At 48.0% G+C, this 15,710-nt stretch overlaps 1 protein-coding gene and 1 long non-coding RNA gene across 3 annotated transcripts in view; one reads left to right on the top strand and one right to left on the bottom strand.

The window, feature by feature from the left end:
* NMNAT2 (nicotinamide nucleotide adenylyltransferase 2) overlaps nucleotides 1-15,710 on the bottom strand; it is a 225,398-nt gene that overhangs the window by 71,920 nt on the left and 137,768 nt on the right. The window lies entirely within an intron of this gene.
* On the top strand, nucleotides 7,131-15,438 carry LOC113906849. The gene is made up of 3 exons (XR_003514998.1): nucleotides 7,131-7,348; nucleotides 11,553-11,615; nucleotides 13,288-15,438. It is a non-coding gene; the product is annotated as an uncharacterized LOC113906849 (long non-coding RNA).

Below are 15,710 nucleotides of genomic sequence, written 5' to 3' on the forward strand. Positions count from 1 at the left end.
GACATGACTTAGCGACTGAACAACAACAACATCCTTGATGATAAAGATGGAATTTCTTTTAAGTTATAAGTAAATGTGGAACTGAGTTTTCTGAATATGATGGCCCTCTGAGATTGTACTGTCTGGGTTTATGCATGGTATGAACATAGGATATGCCTGAGAGACCTTTGAGTCCAGTGGGCCTTGACCTCTGCTCCATCAAGTTCCTGGGCTGCACCCACAGCCCTGGGCTTAGGGAACCACCGCCACCATCTAGGGTGAGGCTTCTCCTTCTCATCTAGAAAGATCCCCTCCACCCCCTCCCTCCATCTGTGCAGACCATTCCCTCCTCCTGCCCTTATTCCTCATGAGCTAGACGTGTCCCAAGCACTGTCCCCAGCTGGCAGCTCTCACCTGTCAGCAGACTAAGGAGAGTCTACAGAGGGGGCAGCAGTAGCTGTCAGGGGATCATGGAACCACCACCTGGGGCCCTGGAGCAGCCACCTGGAGATGAAACTCTTCTTATGCAAATCACAGGATGAAATTTTCAGGACCACACAGTGAAGTCTAAGCCCTCCCTGAGCACTTGAGACTATTTAGTGTCCATTCCTCATGATTTTAGCTTCCCTGGTGGCTCAGTGGTAAAGAATCCGCCTACAATGCAGGAGATTCGGGTTCTATTCCTGGGTTGGGAAGATCCCCTGGGGAAGGAAATGGCAACCCACTCCAATATTCTTGCCTGGAAAGTCCCATGGACAGAGGAGCCTGGTGGGCTACAGTCCATGGGGTTGCACAGAGTTGGACACAACTTAGCAACTAAACCACCAGCACACTCACAATTTTAAAAACCATCTGTCTGCTGACACCTCTCAAATATCTATCACTTAGCAGACTTTGCCTCTGAGCTCTAATCTCAGAAATCTAATTATCTGCTTGACATCTCTCCCTTGACTGTGTCTCACAAACATCTCAAACTTGAGATGCATACAACAGTAGATTCTTCGTAGCCATTCCCAAATCTGAGCCACCACCACTCCCCACCTGCTCCCTCCCTGCACCAATGACACTGCCAGATGCTGAAGCCAGAAAGCAGGGAGGTATCTTTGGTTCCTCCCTCTCCCTTAATTCCCATATCTGATCCATCAACAGCCTCTAAAACCCACCAGCATCTTTCCATCTCCATTGCCCCCACCACACTCCAAGTGACCCTTCTCTCCTGTCTGTATGACTGGGGCATGGAGCTTAGAAGAGAAGGTTGAAAAGGAGGTACTTAAAAAAAAAATTTATTGAAATATAATTGCTTTATAAAGTTTTGTTAGTTTCTACTGTACAGCAAAATGAATCAGTCATTCATATAACTATATCTCCTCGCTTTTGGACTTCGTCCCCATTCAGGTCACCACGGTGCATTAAGTGAGTTCCCTGTGGTCTCTATCACGTTCTCATTAGTTATCTATTTTGGGCTCAGTCGCTCAGTCATGTCGAACTCTTTGTGGCCCCATGGACTGTAGCCCACCAGGCTCCTCTGCCATGGAATTTTCCAGGCAAGAATACTGGAGTGGGGTGCCGTTTTCTACTCCAGGGGATTCTCCTGGAGTAGAATCTTCCAGGGATTGAACCTGTGTCTCCTGCACTGGCAGGCAGATTCTTTACCACTAGCGCCATCTGGCAAGTCCTATCTATTTTGTACATAGTGTTAATACTGTATATGTGTCAATCTCAGTCTCTACGTTCATCCCTTGGTATCCATACATCTGTTCTCTATGTCTGTGTCTCTATTTCTGCTTTGTAAACAAGGATCATCTATACCATTTTGCTAGATTTCACATACATGCATTAATATATGGTATTTGTTTTTCTCTTTCTGACTCGCTTCACTCTGTATGACGTTCTCTAGGTCCATCCATGTCTCTACAAATGACCCAATTTCTTTTTTATGGCTGAGTAATACTCCACTGGAAAGAGGGCACTTTAAACACAAGGATAGAGCCTTGCTCCCTCTGCCGCACCCCTCAGTACTGTTGTGTGAGGTCAAAATTGGAAGTTTGAAAATCTGAGAATGGAAAGGACTTGGCTCTACTGTCCTCTGCAACTTGGGAGGAAGACAGAGATTCCAGCACTGACAAGGGGTGCCCTGTTAATGCAGATGAGCAGACCTAGGCAGAGAGAGGGCCCAAGATACTACCTTCCCCACAGATTTCCCCTGGCCCTACTCCATTATCTTGGCTTCCTAGAAGATGGGGAGTAGATCTGATAAACCCTTGTGTATAAAGTAGGACAAAGGTTATCTAGGGATCGAGAACTTAGGGACCTGATAGGGGATCACAAAAAGGGGGCAAGGGGCCCCAATGTGGGAAGCTTCAGGGTGCCTGACCAAACTGGAAACCAAGGATGGGGCACAGTGGTAAGAGCGGAGATGAGGACAGATTCCTCAGCAGTCACTTCCTGTTGCCTGGGGCAAGGGGACAAATGACAAGGTACATGAAAACAGCAGATACCAGCCAATGTGGGTCAGAGGCAGCTCCTTCAACGTCGGGAAAGATATAAGCCCCTTGGAATTTTGAGCAAATTCAGAGAGAAAGGGAGAAGGAAAAGGAGGGAAAGATCCTTTGCTTTTTCAAAATTTACTCTTTTTTATTTACTTTTGGCTGCGCTGGGTCTTCGTTGCCGTGTGTGGGCTGTCTCTAGTTCCCGCTAGTGGGGGCCTAGTTGCAGTGGGGGGGCTCCTCATTGACTTCTCTTGCTGCGGAGCACAGGCTCTATATACCAGCAGCTCAGTAGTTGCACCTCATGAGCGTAGCTGCTCTGTAACGTGCGGGATCTTAGTTCCTGGACCAGGGATCTAACCCGTGTCCCCTGCACTGGCAGGTGGATTCTTAACCACTGGACCACCAGGCAAGTCCGAGGGGAAGAATTCTGAAACCGCTGAAAGAGTGTTCAAAAGAGAGTCTCAGAACTCACTGTCCCTCCACAAGGAGGACGTGGACTCTCAGTAGCTGAGTTTCATCACAGGAAAATAAACAAAATTAAGTGTTTGCAGTGGGAAGTTTTACACTGGTGAAATGTGGGTCCAATCACAGTTTCTTTTACTTAAAATAATCCAGCCCCCTTGCTTTGAGCCATAAGGTCCTGCATGGCCTGGCTTCTACCCTCTTACCAGCCTTATTTCAAACTTCTCTTCCTGGACCACTAAATGCCAGCTGCCCTGGCTTTCTTTGAGTTCCTCCAATACTCTATCTAAGCCTTTTCCTGCCTTTGGATGTGTGCTCTATCGCCCCGCCTCTTTTTCGATCCTTCAGAAAGACAGCACCTTCTCAGGGATGTCTTCTCTGGCTACGTTCTAAATGATTTTATGTCATTCTCTGCCTCTGCACTGGGTTCCGTATTCCTCACATAGTGCTTCTTTCATCCTTTCTTTCTTCGTCTGTTTCGTGTTTGTTTTTGAATGTTGGCTGTGTTGGATCTTCAATTGCAGTATGCAGGCTTTCTCTAGCTGTCATGCATGTGGACTTCTCTAGCTGCAGTTCATGGGTGTGGGCTTGGTTGCCCAGCAGTATGTGTGATTTTAGTTCCCCAACCAGGGATAGAACCAGCATCCCCCGCACTGCAAGATGGATTCTTAACCACTGGACCACCACGGAAGTCCCCTCTTTCTTTCTCTCTTGAGTTGCAATTAACATACAATATTTTATTACTTTCAAGTGTATAACATAGTGATTCAATATTTTTATATATTATGAAATGATTCCTATAATATGACCAGTTACCGTCTGTCAACATACAATGTTACTCCACTGTTATTGACAGCATTCCCCATGTTGAATATTATATCCTCATGACTTATCTATGGCTGGAAATTTGTAATTCTTGATCTCCTTTCACCTACCCATCCCCTCTAGCAACCAGCAGTGTGTTCTCTATATCTGTGTCCATTTCTATTTTGTTTGGTTTGGTTTTAGGATTCCACACTGAAGTGAAATAATGGTATTTGTCTTTCTCTATCTGAATTAACCTAACCCACTACCCTCCAGGTCCATCCATGTTATATTAAATGGCAAGATTTCATTAGGCTGAATAATACGAATATTCCAGATATTGTATTTATATGTGTATATATACATTCTTTGCCCATTCATCTGTTGATGGACATTTTGATCATTTCCATATCTTGGCTATTGTGAATAACGCTGCTATTTACATAGGAGTGCATATTTCTTTTCAAGTTAGTGTTTTCAAATTTTCTTTGGCTAAATACACAAAAGTGAATTGCTGGATCATGTGGTAGTTCTATTTTTTAATTTTTTGAGGCTCCTCCATACTGTTTTCCATTGTGACTGCGCCAATTTACATGCCCACCAACAGTGTAGGAGGGTTCACTTTTCTCCACCTCCTCACCAACACTTTTTTCTGCGCCACTGGCTTTCTTTCTGGCTTGCTGCCTTTCTCCCCACTAGGGAAAGTCTCAGCCTAGAGTCTCTGCACCTGCCGTCCCTCCACAAGAACTCCCCAAAGACAGAGACTCAGACATTCCATCATCATATGTACAAAGCCCCTGGCACTGCGTGTAGTAGGTACTTAATAAATCTCTGTTGACTGAATGACTCTCTGAGCCCCTAGAACACACCCAGTAGAGTGTGTAATGCAGGGTAAATGTGGGTTCAGTGACTGTCGTCCAACCGAGCCGTCCCTGAGGTTACTCAGGAATCACAAGTCATACCACGCCCCTCTCTGGCTACAGAGTATGTTACTAGGGGCACCTGGCTCAGGGTTTCCCATCTCACCATCACTCATCCGGACCTCCTGGAGGGAACACCTCACTGACTTTCCAAGTAAGAAACCTGAGGCCCATTGAGATGACTGCTCTCCAGTTACTTCACGATGGAACTGGACTCAGTGTCCGAGCCTCTGACTCCTAGTCAGTGCTGTTTCTCCCACATCAGACAGCTTTATCCTAAATTCAATTTCTTCCTCAGTGTAAGTAAAGGAATTTTATTCCCTCTCCTTCAATAAAATGCCAACATGGCCAACTTGTACAGAGACTAAAATTCATGAATACTCTGGAGAGATACATACATTTATCTGCATGAAAAAAAGGAATAGTCTCATGTTCTTTAAGAGACTCAGGGAAATCTTTAAGGTTTTCTTTAAACTACTTTAATGCTTTGATGGTTTGAAGAAAGCATATCGGAAATCTCTGGAGAAAATGGCTAAGTGGGCCTAAGGTATTATACCTGGGCTGGAGTTGCTTTAAATAAAACCTTCTTTCACCTCATATTGTTTCCTGAGTAGAGCAAAATAGATAAGCCTCTTGTTACTCTTTTGGTTTTTTTAATGTAATTTCAATGTGCTTTGGATATTAACAGAGCCATCACCTTTACTCCCCTCACACTCAAATAATAGTTAAATCATGGGTGTTACGAACATCAGCTCTACCTGGGCAGTCTGTTTTATTTCTTCACTATTTGCCCAGCATACTTCACATGTAGCAGGTGCTCAAAAAAGACGTGGATAAAAATTTATTGACCATCTGCTATAGCCTGGGTACCCAGCCTGTGTGCTGAGGGTCAGAGGTGGACCAAAGACACATGTCCCTGCCCTCATGGAGCCTGGAGAAGGGAGACAGACAAGACAGGTCTTTATTTTAAAGCACACACACAAACACACAAAGAAATACACATTGAGAAAAAAGTCATGAACATAATGAACAGACTGCAGTAATCAGGCACACACGAAACAAGCAAACAAAGCTACTTAGATATGGTTGTCCGGGAAGGTATATTGGAGAAAATAATTTTTCTTTGAGGCATGAATGAAGAGGAGGGGCAGGGGCAGAGACTCAGAGGTTTAGCACTCCAAATGGAGGTCCAGCGGGTACAAAGACTCTAGGACAGGATGAAGTTCAATGTGCCCTAGACCATGAAGAGTCTGGCGTCATGGCAGTTGCTAAGCAGGCGGCATGTCACATTGGGTGTACTCTAAGGGAAATGTAAAGTCATTGATGGGATTTAAGAAAAGGAGTGACATGATCTCACTTATTTTATAAGAAAAGCACTCTGGGCTGTGAGGAGAAAGGATTAAGAAGCTAGAGGACCAGTATTGCAACAGATGAGGTGGAAGTGGGTAAGGGAGATATTAATAGATGGAAAGGAGACAATGGTCTCAAAGTACACGTTGGAGGAAAAATTACCAGGTTAGCTGAAAATGTGGCTCTGGGGGTTAGGGAAGGGCTGGGATTGCCAGGAGGATGGGAAAAGACTGCGGAAGGACCAAGATAAGGAGAAGAACAGAATCAGTCTGCAAACGTGTTCAATAGGGCTTCCCCGATGGCTCAGTGGTAAAGAATCCTCCAGCAGTGTGGGAGACCTGGGTTCGATGGCTGGGTTGGGAAGATCCCCTAGAGAAGGGAAAGGTTACCCACTCTAGTATTCTGGCCTGGAGAATTCCATGGATTGTATATAGTCCATGAAGTTGCAAAGAGTTGGACACAACTGAGTGACTTTCACTTTCATATTCAATAAGGGTAAAAGGGCTGGAATGACTTTTACCCTTACCATTTCCCAACAGTATTCATAGCTTTATCCTTTCCATAATCGGAAAACAGAGACAAAAATCAGTGAAATTTCAGTTCCCATGTGAATTATGAAGATGGGTTGGCACAAGAATGACCCATCTAGCAAATCTAATGAACCATATTTCCCTGTGGTTCTTCTTATTGGCTGAGTTGATAGTTCATAGTATATCAGGGCCTCGCATGGTCCGTGTTCCAACAGCTCTTCCCAGTTTGAATGAGTGCACGAGGCACAGAGACTAGTATTTCCCGGAATCATTCAGCATGGAGTGGGTGGCAGGGTGAGTGGCCAAGGAAGAGAGGGATGTTCATTTGGCAGCTCAGAGCTCTCTGTGCCCCCAAACCAGGTGATTTCTTGGTGTACAAGGACATTCATGAGTCACTTGGGCAGGCCTCTTGGGAGTAGTGCCTAAAGAGTGGAAAATAAAAACAGTGCTTTCGGCTGTTGGGTTTCTTCTTTTGTCCTGGGAGGCCCCTGCTTTCCCTGGCTGCTCCTCCCTGCCCCCTGGCTCCCCCGGCTTTCAGAGGAGCTGGTACTGGACATTAACTACCCTTTCTCACTTGACATCTTCTCCTGCAGAGCAAGCTACTCTCTTGCCAAATCTCTAGGTCGGTGGCTCATCAGATGTCAGCTGCCCCCACGGCTTCCAGGGCGAGCAGGGAGGTGCTGCAGTCAGTGCTCAGGGCCAGAGAGGAAGGTGTCATGTGAGGGGCTCGTCACCTGGTCCCGGAACTGAAGACCACAGAGCTCTGCGGCTGGACCCCAGCCACTCAGACCCAGCTGGCAGGTCCCGGAAGAAGGTGAGGGGCCAGAAACACCACAGGACAGGACCCTGGCTTCCTCCCCACCCAGCTGCCCCATCCTGACTCCCCTCCAGAAACTGGAGAGGCTGTGCTTTCTTTGGACATAGTCTGAGGCTGAGATCAGCAAAATCTGGACCCTTTGACAGTATTCCAGAAAAAGCCTCTGCTGTGCTGACCTAAAGGCTAATGAGCCTTTCTAGGAGGTCCTCTTCTCTGATTCACCAGCTCTGCCTCTCCACCACTCTGATGTCCTTGGGCAGTGGCCCTTTGTCTTGGAGCCTTTCTCAGAAAGAAGGGAAAGAAGGAGATCAGTGCCAAGCCTGGGCAGCCCTCGCAGTGAGCCGGCATGGCCAGATCAGGGCAACCTCGGTTTGTTTTCAGAGCTAGCTGTCCTCCCAGATCTGGCCTAGGTGACTTGTCTCCGGGTGCCTTGCCTACTGTCCTTCCCAGTCCCAACACTTAGTGCTGTTGGCATGATCTTCTGCAGTAGCCTGCAGGAGTCTGCCTCCCGCAAGGGAGATCTTACGGAAGTCTACCCAATTTATACTGACCCAAGGACCCCCATGGCACCCCACTCCAGTACTCTTGCTTGGAAAATCCCATGGACGGAGGAGCCTGGAAGGCTGCAGTCCATGGGGTCGCACAGAGTCGGACACGACTGAAGTGACTTAGCATAAGGACCCCCAGGGACAGGAACCTGGCTGCTGTCCTGTGAAATAGGACCCTATACTCTGACTCCACTCACGGTTGATTGGAGGAGAAGGGCCAATAGGAATCTTTACCCTGTTATTAGAATTAGAGGCGAGAGAGACAGAAAAACACAGAGACAGAGAGATTTGGTCCTTCTGGGAAGCTGTGGTTGGCCTTTCTCTGCTGTGACTCTTGAGATGTAGAGGCAGCAAGTCAGCAGAAAGAATGAACAATGAGTCGGATACACAGAAAGAGGCAAAGACGAGAGATAAAAATACTTCAAAGATTCCCCACAGCATTCCAGATTTGGGTTTCTGGCCTCCCTGAGGCTCATTCTTGCCCACAGGGGTTCATGACTATTCAAATAAAGTCCCTCTTCTTCCTAATGTGATTTCTCTCCCCACTACCAACATAGACTGAAGCAATAATAATGCTATTATATTTAATTCTAACACACACCATCAATTTGAATAATGTTTGTGTGTCTGTCTGTTTATGTGTGTGTGTGTTGGGGGAGAAACATGACATTAAAAATAAATATTGTCTGTATGACTTATTCCAATTTCAAAAATGTTCAACATGAAAAGCATGCACCTTAACATTGAGGAAATAGGACACTTCACTTACACAGTCTCTGGTCCTGACTCTTAATTAGGTAAAATGGTCCATTTAAATGCAATTAAATTGTGTATGTCTCCAAGTCATTAAGGAGTAGCTGGAATCTGTGTGTTATGATTTACACGAGAGCCACTTGGGTTAGTGTTTAGCTGGTCAGGAATAGCCTTAGGCAGTTTCCTGCCGACCCTGCCGTGGGTATCACAACCATGATTATAACTGCGGGACTCATTATGGATCATAATCATAAGAGGATTTCCCTGTTAAGAGCATTATCCAAGCTCTTATTGTCGCTCTCACGGAGGGACACAGTCAGAGAGCCACATTAAGCTGTCCATTTTTTCCAGGGAGGCTGCCCACCCACTGCCTGTCTGCCGACTGTGTTCACTTTCCTCCCGGCCTCCAGCTTCCTCTGGCGACCCCCAAGATGAGGTCCAGACACAGGCAGGAATGGGTCGGCCCAAGCATAACTGAGCACTCTACGGAGGCATTGCAAACACTCAATCTTAGAGTGGTTTAGAAGCCATTGAATCCTCTGCCTCCTCTGCCAGATGCAGAACTGTGGCTCAGAGAGTTTGAGCAAGTTGCATGGGGTCACTTGGCCAGATGGCAGCACAACCCAGACTCGAGCCAGGTCCATCGACCTCCCATGCTGGGTTCCACTCACTCTTATCACCACGCTACACGTGTGTGCTAAGTCACTGCAGCCGTGTCCAACTCTGTGCAACCCCATGGACTGCAGCCCGCCAGGCTCCTCTGTCCATGGGTTTCTCCAGGCAAGAATACTGGAGTGGGTTGCCATTGCCTTCTCCAGAGGATCTTCCCAACCCAGGGATCGAACCCACGACTCTTACGTCTCCTGCATTGGCAAGCAGGGTTCTTTACCACTGGCGGCACCTGGGAAGCCCTACCACCACCACTCCTCTTCCCCCCCAAAGCAGGGAGGCTGGGCATCCAGCGTGGGTACATGAGATGAAGTCTGACAAGTGACTAAGAGCATGGAGCTGGAGCCAGAGTACCCAGGTTCAAATCCCAGCTCCACCACTCCCCGGCGGCCTGCACTCAGCCCAGCTACCTAACAGCTCTATGCCTCAGTCATCCTACCTGTAAAATGGAGATAAAAACAGCATCTATTGCTTAAGAGCGTTGTAGCATTATTAAGTTAATGAGTAAAGCATTTTGACCACTGCCTGGCACGTGGTACACTCTATATGTATGTTTGCTAAATAAAGTCAAGCAGCCTCTGATGCCCCAGGGTCTGAGGAGTTGTCTGGAGGTAGAGCCATCCCAGGCCATCAGGTGGACAGAGGAGGGGCTGTGTTGCAAAAGCAGCCAGGAGCGGAGCCGAGGAAAGAAGGAACAGGACATGTGCTGCGGCCTGGGTCACCTCGGCGGATGCCCCCTCCCCATTCCTCCCAGAAACCTCCATGTCCTCCCTAAGCACACCTCAGCTAGTGATGTCCCCCAGGAGCACTGCTGGTGGCAGTGAGGCCGCCTGCTGAGTGGCCAGTTCCCTCCACCTCCCGAAGCTGGGCTTGGGAGAGGACAAGGTTCCAGAGACTCCTGCTGAGGCGGCGGTGAGAGCTTCCAGAAGTCTGGGTCCACCGGCTGAAAGCTCTTAAAAGTGTGGGGCAGGGTCACAAAAGGAACTCCTAAAAAAGGAGGCATTTCTTATTGGGGTTTTTTGGTTTGTTTTTTACCAACTTGCATCTTTAAGGGTTAAATTAAACAGGAACAGTGAGGTGAATTCCATTCCAGCTGGCAGTTCTTCTCCCTTCAGGGTCCTCTCAGAAGCTCGTGGGAAATATGCAGGGCTCGGAGATCCTCATCCCTGGCTTCACGATCCTAACATCCCCTTCAGATCTTCACGCAACCTCTCAGAAATGTGGGAAGAATTTTCTCTTGTGTTTTCCTGAGCACGCTCTCTCTCTCCCCACCCCCTTTCTTCCCTCTGCCCTCACTTCCCCAGGTTTATTCAACGTCCAGGCTTGATGTTCAGGCAGAGACACCATCTGAGACTCAGCTGGGGTCCCCTCCAACCTGAACAGCTCCCAGTAATTCCAGGGAGACGACAGAGGATGGTGGAATCGGGGAGAGGGGCAGTGGTGCGCTGAGCACTCGCTCTCTCGGTGGAAAAGGCAGCCATCAGTCACAGCTGCTCTTATAAAACACACCTCGAAGCCAGGGGAGGGGGCTGCCTCAGGCTGCCAGGCCTGTATTCCAGCTGACTTCTGGGGACTTGAGGAGGAGTGTTGATGGGGAAGCCTGAAGGGAAGAGAAGGAGGCTGGAGCGGGAGGAGCTGGCAGGGGACCCTGCTGGACAGACAAGACGAAAGGAAAGGAGATACAGAGGGGCTGAGTGACTGAGGGAAGAGGAGGCAGGATGGCCCAGGGGTGGGCCAAGGGAATTCAGGAGCCAGCTGGGAAGGTAAACACCTGCTTTCTCCTAATAGAAAGCCACCAGGCTTCCTTTAAGAACCACCTTCCTCTCTAGAAGCCTCTGCTGCTCTCTCTGTGGGGCCCTCCTGCTGCAGCCTCAGGACTGAGTCCTTCAGAGAGTGAGACACACAGAGCTGGTAACTCAGGGCTCCTCCCCAGAGGGGACACAATCGCCCCCCCAGCCCCACCCCCACGCCTCCGGGCAACCCTCCCACTCAGCATGCCCACTTTGTATCCGGTTTTAATCCTCCAAACTGAACCAGTGTCAGATAAGAGCTCTGCCAAGGCACCACACTTACCTCTCAGGCCCAGCTTTCTGTTAGAGAACTGCTTATGTTAGCAAACAAAGGGCCAGTGGGCCTCTTCTAGAATTTGTATGCAGGGCCCAGGTTCACATATTTAAACCTACTTCTGTGTTTTCTGATCTCACCAACATGGGATTTTTTTTTTTTTTCAGACAACTTTATCTTATCTGTCTTTTGGGGATGTAATAACCCAAGATACACTGCAGACTTAAATGGTAAGAGTCAGGATGTGATATTAATCACTGAGAATACTCCGCTTTAAAAGCACCAAATGCTGAATAAATTAAAGCACTCAGTCATGCAGACCAGACCAAAGGGAGGGGAAACTGAGGGCAACTACAATGGAGACAAGACTTAAAAGGAGCTTTGGGATCTGCCTGAGCATGAGATAGAACTGAGATGCAAGCAGACGCTGCCACCAGCCAGCCCTGCGCTGAGTCCGGAAAAGGGATTCTAAAAGGTCAAAAGGACGGCCCTTGAGTCTGAGAGACAGAATGCTAGCTAAGCCCACGAGGACCTACCCCAGGATCACTCTTAAATTATTCTGGACCAGAAGGAAATTCCACAACTTGCTTGGATCTCATCGTTTCTCTGGGGATGCAAACTCACCATGGAAAATTCCCAGCCTCACCCAGGTCTGGGCACCCTGCCCTGCCACTCTCCCCGCTGGTTTCTGGGCCTTGAAAACCTCCGCACATTTTCCCTCGTCTTGTTGGCAGCAGTGACAACTATCCACTTGTTGGGAACCAGAAGGTGGTGGCAAACTTGGAGATGATGATCAAAGGAAGGCGCCACCAGACCTATGGTGTCAGCGTCACCAGGCAGGGCCGTCTGTCCCGGCGCAGAACTGGGATGCATGGGCTCCCACGGTGGAGACCCCAGAGAGAAGGCCTCCACCCATCTGTCCAAATTCCTTTTGAGGGGAAGGAACCAAACCCAGAAGGAGGCCAGCGCCCAGAGAACCCTCCAGGGGATACTCAGAGTCGGTAAAATAATTTCTGGCTATCCCAGCACTCAGAGGTGTTACTGAACATTTCTAGATAAACGCAAAGGAAAACTCAAACTGCAGGTGGGTTGAGAAGGTCACCTCTGCTGTGGAGGCAGAATATCAGCCCCCTCAAATGCTGACATCCTATTTCCTGGAACCTGGGCATGTGTCACCTTGTATGGCAAAAAGGACTTTGCAGATGCAATTGAGTTAAGGATCTCAGGATGGGGAGATTATCCTTGACTATTCAGATAGACCCAGAGTAATATCCAGGTCCCTCTAAGAGGGAGACAAGAGGGCCAGAGTCAAAAAGGTGTGACAAGGAAAGCAAAGGTCGAGCGGGTTCCATTCCTGGTCCGGGAAGACTCCACATGCCTTGGGGTAACTAGATGCACCACAACTGCTGAAGCCCGTGTTCCCTAGAGCCTGTGCTCTGCAACAGGAGAAGCCACCTCAGTGAGAAGCCCGCAACTAGAGAGCAGCCTCCTCTCTCTGCAACTAGAGAAAGCCAGCATACAGCAATGAAGCCCCAGCTCAGTCATAAAGAAAGAAAGAGATAATTTTTTTTAAAAAAAGGAAAGATGGAATGGGCAAGGAAACATATTCCCCCACAACATCTAGAAGAGGAAGCAGCCCACACGACCCATTTTAGACTTCTGGCCTTCCGAAGTGTAAGGTGATGCATGTATATTGATTTAAACCACTAAGTGTGTGGTAATTCACTACAGCAGTGAGAGGAAACTCATACTCTTCTAAGCTACACGACTTCCCCATGACCCAAACCATTTCTGGGTGAGCCTAAAACATGGCGCCCATCTTGCCTCTCTCCACAGATGACCTTTGCCTGGTGTTCCCCTCTCCTGACTTATTAATGCTGCCATTCATTCTCTCATTTCCAGATATGAAAAAATTTGTTCTCCTCAGCTATCTGAAGGACCCACCAGTGTCATCTCATCGTTCCCAGTAAGAAAGCTGGAAGGCGAAACACAAGTCCACGGGCTTTGAAGAACGTGCATGATGCCTTTTCCTCACTGACTGAAGGAGACACTGGGAAGGGTCCCTCCAGCAGAAGAGTCAGTCATAGGTTTCTCCACTGGCCCTCCCAGACACACCCAGAGCGATGTATTGTATGTCTGTGTCATGTAGACTGTAGCTGTCTGTCACAGGATGCCACCCCTGGGGACGGCCAGGGCCCTGGGCCTCCCCGAGAGGTGTGCTGGAAGGCCACAGATTATGTATCCCCCCCACCCTCCCACCCATCCCTGCCCCAACTGTCATCTGGGTAATCTGTCCAGACAAATATCCAAGGAGACCTTTCTTGGCCTTCTATACAGCCTCCTCCAGGGAAAGGGGTTTGTCTCTACTCCCCGCTGCACAGACACAAGCCCATTGCAAGATCCTCTGAGCCCCAGTTGGCACAAGCCACTCTCTTCTGCTCCAACTTTCACACCACAGGCAGCAGCTCACAGGCCTCAGGGCCCCGCCAACCTTTGATGTAAATTCTGTTCCATTTCAGCATATTCTGTGCTTCCCCTAAAAGCCACATTCAACTGAATTTATTTTACCCCAGAGTCTGTCTGGGCCTTACTGAATAGGTACTGTGGTGGGCATAAGAATACCCCATCCAGTCTTCCTGGCCCCAACTCAGATGCCCACGGACAGCTGAGCACTGGTGTGTGGGAGGCTCCCAGGGTGCCCTAGGGAGACGGCTCTGGGCCCACTTCCTGTCTGCTCTGGTCAATGAGTCAGAAATAGGTCACACGTTAAGTGGAGAGAATTGAGGAACTAGAACACAGTTTGGGATTAGGTTATCACTTCTCCCAACTCCTCACCATGTTGATTAATAGTAATTATCCAATGTAACTTCCCAGGCACTTTAGAGATGTCTTCTTATCCAGTTCACTCAACTACTCCATGAGTCTACTGGGCTTCTGTGAAAAGTCACCAGCTTCAACCAAAATAACAACAAGCCCCACCCAGGAGTTTTCCTCCTCCTTCTTACTCCTTCTTAGATCCTGTCTTTGTTAACGGCAGCACGTCCATTCAGACGCCTAGACAGAAATGTCTGGTAGAAACCATAGGGTCTCATCCAATTCCATCTCCAAGTCCTGGAAAACCGACATCTCTGGCTTCGGATGCAGGTGGGAAGGAGACAGCCCTTCGGCGTGAATGTAAAACAAGAATGAAACACCAAACGACCATCCACTACCCACCCCTGAGGCGGGTGGTTGGGAGTGAAGGGGCTCTTTTTCTGATCCATGGCTGCTTTTGCTGCAGCCGGGTTGGAAGATGTTTCTGTTCAGGTCATCTCCAGTTACAGCCTGGCTTTGTCTCCTCGGGCTGAACATTTCTCCCATCTAATATGATGCCTTCCTGAAGCTTAAGGAAAAACACAGCTTCCCAGAAGGGACACATCCGTTCCTCTGGATGCCTTCTCTGTGACCCAGGTGAAGTAGATCAACCCTTCTCTGTGCTCCCATGGTAACACGTGCATGCCTCTTTTTGCAATTATCCCAAGCACTGTCATTTATTTCATTGCATCCGTTTCTATATATGGTTCTTCAACTAGACTGTAGGCTCTTGGAAGTCAGGACCAGGTTTACCTTCTAATCTTCATCCTAATTAATGCTTGGCACATTACAGATGCTCATCAATGTTTGTTGGACAATCTCTGAATGTAAGAGGCTGGCCCATCCTCTGTGCACAGGATGTTCTTAGAGATGAAGGTTTACAAGGAGAGTAGGAGGCAGAGACCTTCAATGGTAAGAGTGTCTGAATTCTATGAAATTCATTCCTGGGAAGAACTAAAGCCAAATCAGAAATTACTCTCTGAATTTATGTGATTTCCTCTAATACCGACCTTATTCCCTGGCAACAGACTTTCATGGCTTCTTATTTCAACACAGCAAAACTCAGCTTGTTGGTTTTTAACCAGTATCTGCACTATTGTGTCACTAGAGTAGCACCATGATCAAATGCAAGCCTAACAGAGTAGATTAGGAATGAAGCTAGGAGGATGAGATTAAACTTGACAACTGTTAACATCATGAGTCATTGTCTCCTCCACTTTTCTTTGAATCCTTACCTCAGGCTTCTGTTACACATGGCAGACTGAATACATGCATTTATTGCCACTCTCTTGAAACCCCACTAAAATGACGTTACAGGAATAAAAAAGTAAAATTGTCAAGGACAGAGAAACCAGAAGGGGAGACAGAAGATGCCTACACATTTTTTGGAAGGTCAAAATACATGCGTGAGTGGTGATTGACATGGCAGAGTGGAGAAAGCCAAAGCTTAAACATCTAGAGCTAATTTGCAC

Source organism: Bos indicus x Bos taurus, chromosome 16 (assembly GCF_003369695.1).
Source record: "Bos indicus x Bos taurus breed Angus x Brahman F1 hybrid chromosome 16, Bos_hybrid_MaternalHap_v2.0, whole genome shotgun sequence".
NCBI classification, from domain to species: domain Eukaryota; kingdom Metazoa; phylum Chordata; class Mammalia; order Artiodactyla; family Bovidae; genus Bos; species Bos indicus x Bos taurus.